Genomic DNA, 10,591 nt, shown 5'->3' on the forward strand with positions numbered 1-10,591 from the left:
AAAGCACAGCTTAAGTTGAGAACCTGCTTTGTGATCAAACCAGCACTGGTTTGTAATCAAGGCTGTCATCAGAATAACATGAAGAGCTAGGTCAAATAACATGAAGAGCTAGGTCAAATACCCAGACACCAACTTGAACCTACAGGGCACCCAGGTAAGGCTCCTAAAGCGCCCTCAAGTGAATGATGATACCCCCTAGTTGAGCATGGCTTTTCACTTCCTTTCTAAAACTGTTAGAACACAGGCCTGGTAGGAGCCAATGAGCCTGCCTGGGATCTGTGGTCCAAGGGGAATCTGGCACCCCACAGGCTTCTGAGAATGCACTATTTGTATGAGAAGCAGAGAGGATGCGGAAGGCAAAGCTGGTGAGCACTCCTTTCTGGCAGGTCAGGTTTGGGTATCACTGGCATGTGGCTTCCTGGGCCACACAGCAGACTTCAGTGGAGTCTCTGAGAGTTCAGGGCAGGAATCTGCCTTCGGCCAAGTTCCCCAGATGATGCTGGAAGTCCAAGAACCCCTGATAACTGGAGAATTAGGGAAGGCCTCATGGTCAGGCACTGCCGGACTGTTTCTCAAAGCTAGGCAGGACTGACCAGGGAAAGCATTTCAGCCAGAACCGTGGAGTAAGAGCAGGAAAGCACCATTTGTGTGTGTGTGTGTGTGTGTGTGTGAGTTGCTCAGTCATATCCAGCTCTGCCTGCCTGGCTCCTCTGTCCATGGAATTCACCAAGCAAGAATACTGGAGTGGGTTGCCATTTTCTCCTCTTGGGGATCTTGCCAACTCAGCGATTGAACCCGGGTCTCCTGCATTGCAGGCAGTTTCTTTACTTTGTGAGCCCTCAGGAAAGCACCGTGGATATAGGCAACATATAAGCAGCCCCTGCTGTGCACCACGCACCCTTCCAGCGCGGGTTTGGTGGCAGCAGTCAGCGAATGTCCCGGAAGTTCTAACTGAAGTCATTCTGCAGAGCGTGATTCAGAATGTTCTCATAACCTGTCTGGTCTCTGCCCCATGGGATAGAGCGGGAAGATTGTTTGGTTTGGCCAGTGGATGACAAGCAGAGAGCCAAGAACCAGCGACAGAGTGTGGGCCTCAGTTCACCTCCCCTGCCCCCTCCCCTGCCTCGCTGCCTCACCCCCTCCCACTACCCTGGAGGGACATCTTTCAGAGTTAACATTTTTCCTCGTCATCCAAAGATAGCTTGTTTTTCCAACTCATGGTTTTTTGGTTTTTTTTTAAACAAAAACAATGTAGTCATGATTCAAAAATGCAGCCACTGACAGAAAAATGAAGTAACATAAAAGCCCCCACTCTTGACTTCTCAGCCCATTTCCCCCAGCATTAACGAATAGGAAGTGTCTTGTGTATGCTTCCAACATCCTTCTGTGTGGGTGCATGTGTGCGTGTTAAGTCACTTCAGTCGTGTCTGGCTTTGCAACCCTTTGGACTATAGCCGCCCCCAGACTCCTCTGATCGTGGGATTCTCCAGGCAAGAATACTGGAGTGGGTTGCCATGCCCTCCTCCAGGGGAGCTTCCCCACCCAGGGATTGAACTTCTCTTACGTTTCCTACATTGGAAACAGATTCTTTACCACTAGCGCCACTTGGGAAGCACGTTTTTCTGTGTATGTATCACATATGCGGATGCATCCCTTCCCTTTTGTTCTTTTTTTTTTTTTGGCCACACTCTTCCTCATACAGCATCCCAGCTTGCCAACTAGGGATCACATTCATGCCCCCTGCATTCAGAGTGTGAAATCTTAACCACTGGACCACAGGGGAAGTCTGCCTTTTGTTCTTTTTCACGTAAATTGAACCACACCATCTAACTTTTCTTGGACATCTTTTTTGACTGTTTGATCTAACTTAGTCTTTAAAATAGCTGCTTGCTTTCTCCCTGTGTGATAGATGTACCCTAATTTACCCACCCTCCCCTGAGAAACACTTAAGTATCCTTTTTTTTTTTTTTTTTTTTTGCTGTTTAAACAACACTGCAGTGAAAATCTCTGTATTAAACCTGCTTTGAGGTGAACCTGTGCTAATAATTGCTATAATCTCTACTCACCAACTTGCTGCATATGGATTTACCACCAAGCATCTTAATTTAAGAATAATCCCCTTATTTATTCTGGGATTTATTTAATCGTCATGACTCTGGAGTGAGGAAAGGGCTTTTTTTTTTTAACCAAGGACTGAGTAACAGCTTGTATTCCACCCTGGGTCAGATGATCTTTAGGAAACAGAAATATAAAACAAGGGGAGGGCTCTTTCCCCAAGGAATTGGGTCTTAGGAAGGTAAGAACAGTGTCCACAAAGTAAGCCGGAGAAAAATGAAGACTGGTAAGTAATTGAAAGTGAAACAATATGGCTCTGAGGCCTGTGCAGGGAGACAGGAATATGAGAGCTACCGGATCAGCTTAGGGTTTGAGCTGTTAAGACAAACATACATCTTTTCATCATTCATCCAGTCACCTATTCATGTATTTGCCCCTTCACAAAACAGTGACTGGCTATCACTGGTATATGCCAGGCACTGTGCCAGCTGCTAGGAAAACCAAGTGTAAGTGAGACTCTTTGTCCTTTTATACAGGAAAATGTGAAGAGCCTCCCCAAAGAAAATCAAATCAGTACGATTGTCGTTCCATCACCAAATGCCTGTGCTAAATTCATCTGAGCCCCGGGGCTGGTTTATTTTCTCCTGCACAATGAGGAACCCCTGCTTTAGAGATGACAGTGGTGTTTTCTATCCCTTTGGTGTTTCTCTACAGCCCCACAAAGAGACCAGAAGATAAAACTGTCAACAACAAATTCCCACCAAGATGGAACCACATAAATCTCAGTGATGTTCAAAGATATTTCTTTTTTCCTAGATCAGAACAGGTAGGTCTTAGAAGTGCAAGGTGAGATTTTCAGGCCGGGAGTGGGGGTGGGGATAGGGAGTCAGGAAGAATTCAAGCCTCATCTGTCTCTTTAAAACCCACTGATCAGTAATATTTAAGGTTTCTCTTAGGGTCAGTTTATTTGAAATAGAAATAGAAAGCAGAGACCCACTTCCTGCCACTTCTTACAAGCTTCCCTTGGGCCTGTCTTCCCGGAGATGACTCACACAGCCCCCAAGCGTCATTTCTCACCTATTGCTGGAGAGAACTGAGCTGTCTTAGACCAGAAGTCTCTTGGGACACTGGTTGGACCTCCAAAGGCTGAAAATGGCCTTGGATCTCTCCCAAAAGGCATGGCTAGTGCTGAATCAGCCCCCAGGAGTTGAACCTCAGGTCTAAGAGCTCCCTGTCAGAGACAAGGAGTTAACCCATACATGCCCCCAATTCCTGATACCCCTAGAATCAGGGCCAGCAGAGGCGGCAGCAAAAACCAGTGGAGCCAGATTCAAGGCCAGAGAAGTGGGTGGCATTCATTCCCCTTGATAACACAGCTGGTGGTGTTCTGGTGGGACCCAGAAGGATTCCTGAGACGCTCTCTCCACACATCTGTCTCCTCACGGTATTTTGTAATCCTTCAGACAGGGAAGCTACTGAAGCCGCACCCCTCCAGAACAGAACAAGACTTCAAGCAGTAAGATTGCTTAGCTGAGTGTTCAACGAACCAGAGAGAGACAGGAAGGGAGGGTCCCCCTGCCCCCTTTCCTTGTGCCTGCTCAGACTGGAGGGCCATAGTGAGGTTTTGCCCCCTGGGGGGCCCAGATTTCTGTGACAAAGTCATGCAAGGACCAATGAGACAGATTCCAGACAGTGCAGATGGCACAGGGGCAAGAGCTTGGGCTCTGTGGTCAAGTCCCAGCAGTGCCACGTCCTGCTCAGCAAGTCAACTAATTTCTACGAGCCATGGCTTTGCCTCCATTTCTTCTGTAAATTGGGAATAATGCTGCCCATCTCGTGGAGTCACTGAGAAGACTGAGTGAACAGGGCACATGGGAAGCACTTAGCTTAGGATTTGATGAGTAATAAACAACAAAACAGAAGCGGTTATTACCCTTGCCCTTAGGAGGGCTCCTTACAGCCAAATTCCTACTTCGTGTCTCCCCCACTGATAATGAGGCTGTCCCTAAGTACCCCCTCTCCACATGTGAGTCTGTCTTCCCTAGGTTCCCTTAGCACACAGTGTGGGGCCTGCAGGACCTGTTTGCTTCACACCTACCTTAGGGCCAGGCGCATGCTCGGAAATTGCCCTTGACCATGGTGTCTGGGGCACTTTCCTTGGCTTCTCTGCCTCCTCTGCTTTCTTGGTCCCTTTGCAGAACAACCAAAGCTTAAACCAGCCGTTGCATAGAAACATTAGAGCCAGAGAGAGGGTAGCAGGCAGAGCATCCCTGTTTCTCGGGAAATCAGGTGCTCTTCTGGACAGCAAAGAGGGGAATCAGCTATGACAGCTGCCTGGAAGCAGCCCCTGGAAGTGGGTGCAGGTTTCTATGTCATCCATACACCCCTTCATTCTGTCATCCATCCAATCACGTCTCTGGCCTTTACAAAACACTGAGTGACTATCACTACTATATGCCGGGCACTGTGCCAGCTGCTAGGAAGTCAAAATTTAAGTGAGATGCTATTCTTACCTTGAGAGAGCTCCCAGTCTAGAGAGGTAAGCAGAAGGAGAAGTCAGGGGAGGGCAGGAGGCAAGTGGGTATGGGTGAAGGCGGAGCGGAGGACTGCAGAGGTTAAGAGCGTGGCATCTGGAGTCTGCTTCCTGCATTCAAACTTGGACTTCACCCATTATTGGCCATGTGACATCTGGACATGTTGCTTCATCTCAAAGCCTCAGTTTACCCATCTGTCAAATGGGGATAATTAGCAGTTACCTCAAAGACTGTGAGGTATCACTAGGATATGTAAAGTGCCTGACATATGGCAGGCAAGCACTCAGTAAATGGAAGATTTTCTGTTGTCTGACTCTACCCTGAGTTCCCTCCTCCACACACCCAAAGCAAGTCTTTGATGAGAGCTTCCTCCAGCGCTTCCTCCACAGAACCTCAGCTAACTCTTCCCCTTGCTTCAGGCTCAGTAGTGCCCGTCCCTGCACCTGGGAAGACTGTGTGTACCCCACCCCCTGCTGCCAGCAGATTACCAGGACAGTGTCCCAGATAAAGACCCCAAGGGGGCCTTTCTATTTAGCACATGAATGGCCAATACTTATTTCAGGATAGAATTTTTAAAATATCTCCTGCTCTGATCATTTATAAGTTTCCTCAGTATTCATCCTGGTACTTTCCTCCTTTGACAGAAATACCCAGAAACACACACACACATACTTTGAGAGGTTTTCCTAAACCCCTGAAGTGTAAATGAAATATTCCACAGCTTTGGAAGTATAAACCCAGATTTAGCAAAGTCTGGGGGCTTCCCAGTGGCACTAGTGGTAAAGAATTCACCTGCCAATGCAAGAGATTCAGGAGACATGGGTTCGATCCCCAGGTTAGGAAGATCCCCTTGAGGAGGACATGGCAATGCACTCCAGTATTCTTGCCTGGAGAAACCCATGGACGGGGGAGCCTTGCAGGCTACAGTCCATGGGGTCACAAAAGAGTTGTACACAACCAAGTGACTTAGCACGCACACCCTTGCTAGCAGACATCCACCCTCCTTGCTTCCCAGCCTCCCATCCTATGCTGCTGGGGAAAGAGTGCTGCACTCAGCCTCCCCAGGGCAGGCAGCACAGAGCCTGCTTCAGTTGCTTGTCCTGCGTGGCCTGTGAATGGCTCTTTCCCACTGGCTCCCAGCCAGGGAGCTGACTGCTGCTCTCCAACCACACCTTCTGAAAAGGCTGTCTGCTACTAACAAAGTAGGCTGAGACCTCTTCCTGTCTGCAAAGGCATTCTTGGTTGTGGTGGATCCTTGGGAGGAAATGACAGGGCAGAGTAGCCCACAGTTGTTGTCTGGAGCACATGGTAATCATCCTTTCCATTAACAGCACGGTCCCAGGTGCTTTTGTGTTCCATGCAACATCCAAGCTGTCTGGTAGCTGGGCAGGCCTTGCAAACCCCTAACACTTTAACCCGTGTAAGGTGGTAACATGCTCCAAGAGGGTAGGGAAGCTGGATTCTGAGTACTCCTCCATAACATGGGAGAGAGTATTTATTTTACCATCATCAGCAACATGGCAAGATTCCAAGATGCATGCTATTAAAACTAGGCTTTAATGCACTGGGTGCACTGAATGGGATTGGGGGAAGGTAGCATTTGAGATTAAACCTACACACCCCAAGTGAAAGTGAAAGTCGCTCAGTCATGTCCGACTCTTTGCGACCCCATGGACTGTATAATCCATGGAATTCTCCAGGCCAGAATACTGGAGTGGGTAGCCTTTCACTTCTCCAGGGGATCTTCCCAACCCAGGGGTTGAACCCAGGTCTCCTGCATTGCAGGCGGATTCTTTACCAGCTGAGCCACAAGGGAAGCCCAAGAATACTGGAATGGGTAGCCTATCCCTTCTCCAGTGGATCTTCTTGACCCAGGAATCGAACCAGGGTCTCCTGCATTGCAGGCGGATTCTTTACCGACTGAGCTATGAGGGAAGCCCCAAAGCCACCTGAAAACAACTCTAAACCATGGATCAAGCTGTGTGCAATCCTGTTTGATGAAGTGTTGGGAGAATGAACTCAGAGTTCATGTTTGACCATCCGCAGAAGCCTCCCTCGCCATGGTAACAGGGTTGTTGTCCATTCACTGAGCATTTCCCTGGCAGATGCTAAGTCCTGACATGGATGATCCCATCATTATTCAACAGCCCTATGGAACAGGTCCTTAGTGATCCCGTGTTACAGATAAGAAACTAAAGCTCAGACAGCTGAAGCAACTTGCCCATGGAATTTAATGAGTGGCCTAGCTAGAATTTGAACCCATTCATCTGACCACACAGGCCTCTTCTTATCCTCTATGGTACACCACCTCTTTGCCCAAAGAAGAATTCTTACCTGAAGTTTGCAAGAGAAAATCTAGTTGCAGAAAAGCACTAGAAGGCTGCTCTGAGGAAGATTAGAGAATAGAGGAAGCAGCATTTGCAAAGGCTCTAGAGGTCTGACAAGGCAGAGGCAAGCAACATGTTGGTCAAGACCAGATGCTCAGCCTTCCAGGGACTCACAGATGTGAACAAAAGGGAAATGGGGCTCCTGGGTGGGCCCAGTGTTCACTGTGTGTGTGAGGGGAGAAAGGGACTGAAGGCTAATCATTGAGAAGCCCCTCGGGCTGGATGGTTGACAGTTAGTATAACTTTTGATAACAAACAGAACCAAGCTGACATGAACCACAGAGGAGCCTAAGGCAGAGCGGTGATGTCCTCTTCCATCAAGAAGACCGTTGACTCCCACAGAGGAGATGAGGACCACGTGGTACATGAGGTGAGAACTTAAGGGAAAGAAACACCCCACCCCAACCTCCACCCGCACCACCAAAGCTCCAACGTGGAGAAGCGTGGAGGTACCTGAGGGGAGTCCCTGTAACAGTGAAGATGCTCCACCTTGGACCTGACCATTTAGATTTAATCCACTCTAACCCAGCCACTCTCCTTGCTGTCTGCCATCAGAGAGGTTTAGAGCTAGAGGGAATCTCAAGTAACCCTTACTCACCATCCCCACCACCCACCACCATAACCACTGCCAGCTATCCTGACCACTCCCCCCCACACTGTGTCAGGATGTAACTGGACTCAGCCCAGATGGGCTTCTGTCCAGAACCGCGAAGAAAAGAAGTCGACATGACTCCTCTGATCGTCAGCTCTGATGTTAACATCATCTATGACAATGAGTCTTTCAATGCGGTGGTTTAAACTATTTTTTTCTAATTTGCTGGACATAGAGGACACATTTCACCTTAAATCCATAGTTCAACATGCTTTTATAAGATATTCTCCACTTGTCAAAAGTGGTTCTCCCTGGGACATGGGATGATGCACAACCTCCTGTTTCTCTTTCACTGAAATTGTTTTAACCCTGATGTATTATTTCTACTTCCCCTACCCCACCAATAAAAGAAGTGGTTATTTTGAAAGCTCCTCATGGAGATGGAGCCTTATTTAATTGTCTCTTTTCTCCAGGCTAAATGTGCCTAGTTTCATCCAGAGGTCAATAATTCAGATCCCTCTGTGGCTCAGACAGATGATATAAAGGAATGAGAAAGAAGTCGTGGAAGGCCCAGCCTGCACACTTCCCCATGGGCACTCTCCTCCATCCTTTATCTCCTGGTTCTCCAAGCTTTCTAAATTAGCACGTAGAGCCTCAGAAGAGAGTATCTTTGGTTTTAGCCATCCAGCGACAGGCCTTTATTTGTTGTCTCAATAGCAGTCTCGGTCCCGTGCCAACTGCTGGCCAGCGCACAGGATTTACACCTGCAAAGATGATCAGTCCTTTAGTCCCAGGAGAGCCATGGAAGCCGAGCAAGCATCCCAAGGAAATGTGACTCGCAGACCTCACTCTGTGTTGGCTCGGGCGCCATGGCAACAGAGCACCCCATCCCGAGCAGATGGCACAGCAGACTGCCCGGTCACGTGGCGCCTGCTCTGGCAGACTGGCTACCTCCCCGAGCTGGCTCGCTCTGTCCAGCTGGCACGGAGTCACACTGGTAACTATTTACATGAGTCAAAATCCACCCAGCGGCAGCAGATGGCCAGGTCAGGATGAGACATGGGGAGTACTGGGCCGGTTTGGGCTGAGTCAGAGGCAGGAGTAGCAGACAGCTCCTCTGTGGGCACTGACAGGTCTAAACATCGCTCCACATCACTCCTGCCACTGCCTGATCTCAGCGTGGCTAGAGGCTGGGAGAAGATCCCACGTGAACAAAGCAAATGATCACAGGCTGATCTGGAGATCCTGAGGTAGAATGGTGTTGGACAGGCCTGTCCCACTCCTGAGGCACCTGTCATCACACCTGGCCATCCTCCAGGGCTCCTGATCATCTCTGGAGGAGGGCACAACTGAAGAAAGCCCGCCAAGGAGCCAGGCCTGGCCAATGGAGGCATTCCAGGATATTGGTGTGGCTGCTCTGTTTCCTTTAGAAACTAAAAAGAGTTACTATATGATCCTGCAATCCCATCCCTGGGCATATATTTGGGAAAAATGAAAACTCTAATTCAAAAGGACACATGCACCCCAATATTCATAGCAGCACTATTTACAATAGCCAAGACATAGAAGCAACTTAAGTGTGGACACTTAGAATAAAGAAGATGTGATATATATAGTTGTTGTTTAGATGCTAAGTGGTGTCCGACCCTTTGTAATGCCATGACTGTAGCCTGTCAGGCTCCTCTGTCCATGGGATTTCCAAGGTAAGAATACAGGAATGGGTTGCCATTTCCTTCTCCATGGGATCTTCCTGACCCAGGGATCGAACCCACGTCTCCAGCAATGGTAGATGGATTCTTTACCACTGAGCCACCAGGGAAGAGTAATGAGCAATATTACTCAGCCATAAAAAGAATAAAATATTGCCATTTGCAGCACCATGAATGGACCTAGAGATTATCATACTAAGTGAAGTAAGTCAGACAGAGAAAGACAAATATTATATATCACTCATGTATAGAATCAAAAGTGCGATACAAATGAACTTAGTTACAAAACAGAAACAGACTCAGAGACATAGAAAACAAGCATGGTTAGCAAAGGGGAAATGGGGGAGGGATAAATTAGGAGTATGGGCTTAGCAGATACACACTGCCAGGCATAAAATAGATAAACCATAAGGACCTACTGTATAATACAGGGAACTGTATTCAATATCTTGTAATAATCTATAATGGAAAAGAATCTGAAAAAGAATATGTATGTATAACTGAATCACTTTTTTTTTTTTCTGAGTCAAAGAATTTAATCACATCACTGTTCACAGCATTCCCTCTCCTTTTCATGTCCATGGGGGAGACGTGGTCGGGGAGTCCCAAGGGGATGGCTGAGAACTGCCCATGGACAGCACAGCAGAATGGCCCCCATGACCAGGCAGCCCATGGGCCCACAGAGCACTGACCCCACCCCACCCAGCTCCCAAAGCCGCACACGTGAATGGGCCAATCCGGGGTCTCCGAGTTCGAGGGAAAGCAGAGGCCATGAGGATAGACTCAGGGAGAGCAATTGCCAGGGGCGATCAGACCCTGGTCCTGCAGTCTGAGGTCCCTGCTCAGCCTCAACTCCCGGGATCTACCCCAGGACACATCAGGTGGCCGCTGCAATAGGAGGGATTAGAGTCAGACCACCAGGAGGACCAGCAGAGATGGTTGCTGATTTCTGGGTGTGTGTGCACATGTGCTCAGTCATGTCTATGCAACCCCATGGATGAGAGCCCGCCAGGCTCCTCTGTCCATGGGGATTCTCCAGACAAAAATACTGGAGTGGGTTGCTATTTCCTTCTCCACTGAATCACTTTTTGTTGTTGTTGTTGCATACCTGAAATGAACACAACATTGTAAATCAACTATACTTCAGTTTAAACAAACTTTTTTAAAAAGAGAAACCTTCCCACTACAAGGCAAGCAGCTCCAAACTCTAGGTTTAAAATCTCAACCAGGATAAGTGAAGAGATCAGGAGCTCTGGTGTCTATGTCATCTTTATCACTCACGTGGCCCAGGCTTGGTACACAACAGGCAATCAG

The sequence above is a fragment of the Cervus canadensis genome, chromosome 8, assembly GCF_019320065.1.
Source record: "Cervus canadensis isolate Bull #8, Minnesota chromosome 8, ASM1932006v1, whole genome shotgun sequence".
NCBI classification, from domain to species: Eukaryota; Metazoa; Chordata; class Mammalia; order Artiodactyla; family Cervidae; genus Cervus; species Cervus canadensis.